General features: G+C 34.7%; 1 protein-coding gene across 3 annotated transcripts in view; it reads left to right on the plus strand.

Moving 5' to 3' along the window:
• Positions 1-1,663, plus strand: part of LOC106883099 (interferon-inducible double-stranded RNA-dependent protein kinase activator A homolog) — a 49,446-nt gene that overhangs the window by 19,647 nt on the left and 28,136 nt on the right. The window contains exon 2 of one of the 3 annotated variants that reach the window (XM_052968080.1): positions 1,472-1,509. The exons of the other annotated variants lie outside the window; for them this stretch is intronic. The gene's annotated coding sequence lies outside the window, so the exon portion shown is untranslated. The remainder of the gene's footprint in view (positions 1-1,471; positions 1,510-1,663) is intronic. 3 annotated transcript variants of the gene reach the window in all.

Consider the following 1,663-nt stretch of genomic DNA (forward strand, 5'->3'; position numbering starts at 1 on the left):
AATCAACGATAAGAAAGGCACTTACGAATTCATCGGCTAGTGAGTTCAGACATCCCACCTCAAAGAAATCTATTCCATGTGCGTCACAAATAGTCCCGTATGAAAAAAAGTCCCGTGTGGAGGGATTACGGTTTAACCATCTAACTTAGAGGTATCAAATATAAAATATACAAGAATAAGGGCAGGGAATCGTCAATTTTTTTTATTCTATGTGTGCCATAAATATCGCCATCCGTTTAGAGAAAAATTTGTAGTTTAGAATCAGTAGTTCTTTGACTGCTATTTCTAAATTTTCAGTATGTTGGAGAAGCAACTCAATGCTAATCCCTGTATATTTATGATGATATATAGATATATGTATAGATATATTCATATATATATAAAAAAAAACAAAGCAAAAATGGAACAAGAACCTAACAAGCGACAACAAAACATTTGGACAGTTAAACAATATGAAAAAGGATAGGAAAAAACAATGACGAGTCATTCGGAGCTTTCAATTTTCAGTCAAGTACCAGATCATGTTTGCAGTTTCAGCTGGTGTATGTTATATATATATAAGATAGATAGATATGTGCGTATATATATATATATACTAATCTATGCGTAGATATATGTATATATATATAGATATATATATACATATATACGTACATATATACATGTATGTATATATATATATGCATGTATGTATGTATGTATGTACAGGGTGGGGAAGCAAAATTTATAATATTTTTGAGGCAGGGATTGAAAGACAGCGTATGACCAATTAGTTTATTGAAAGTCATGAGAATTTTATTTGCCACAAGAAAATTTACATAATAGAAAATGTTTTTATTCTATGTGTCCTCCTTCTTTCTCAATTACTGCCTTCACACACTTCCTGAAACTTGCACAAGTGCTCCTCAAATATTCGGGAGACAACTTCTCCCATTCTTCTTTAATAGTATCTTTAAGAGAGTCGACATTGCTGTGTGATGTTCTAGTGGTAGCATGTTCTAAAACACCCCAAATAGCATAATCCAGAGGGTTTAGATCTAAGCTAGAAGGCAACCATAAACATGATTCCAAAAAATTGTTCAAGTTGGATTTGCGGAAATCTTGTATTTTTCTACCTATGTGGGCTGGAGCACCATCCTGTGTCCATACATAATTACCACCTTGGTAGTTTGCACTTAAGCCATGGCAATACCTGGTATTTCAGTGTCTTGTAGTTAGTATTAACATTGATCTTTTCATCACCTTTGTAGAATTTTATAGGCATTTTCTTTTTATCAGAAGCCACAACACCAAAAGCCATAACTTGAGCAGGATGTTTTGAATGTCCCCTTAATCTCAGCTGTCGAGTTCAGAACAGCATCGACAGTGAGGATCTTTTCATCTGAAAAGATCGTTACAATGGAGGAATTTTGCTTGAACCATGTAATAATTTTCGTGCACCTTTCCAATCTCTTTTCCTTCTCTATTCCAGTGACGAGCTGCCTCACACATTTCTGCAGCACTTTCACTGTATGTATATATATATATATATTTCGTGTTGCAAGACAGTGTAGGAGAGAGAATAGTGATGTTGTAGGAGAGAAATGTGTTCGCATGGATGATGGTACGCTTGCACTAAATGAGGCTGCAAAGAAAGAGGTCTGGAGATGCCACTACGATAGAT

This window comes from Octopus bimaculoides, chromosome 1, assembly GCF_001194135.2.
Source record: "Octopus bimaculoides isolate UCB-OBI-ISO-001 chromosome 1, ASM119413v2, whole genome shotgun sequence".
In the NCBI taxonomy this organism is placed as follows: Eukaryota; Metazoa; Mollusca; class Cephalopoda; order Octopoda; family Octopodidae; genus Octopus; species Octopus bimaculoides.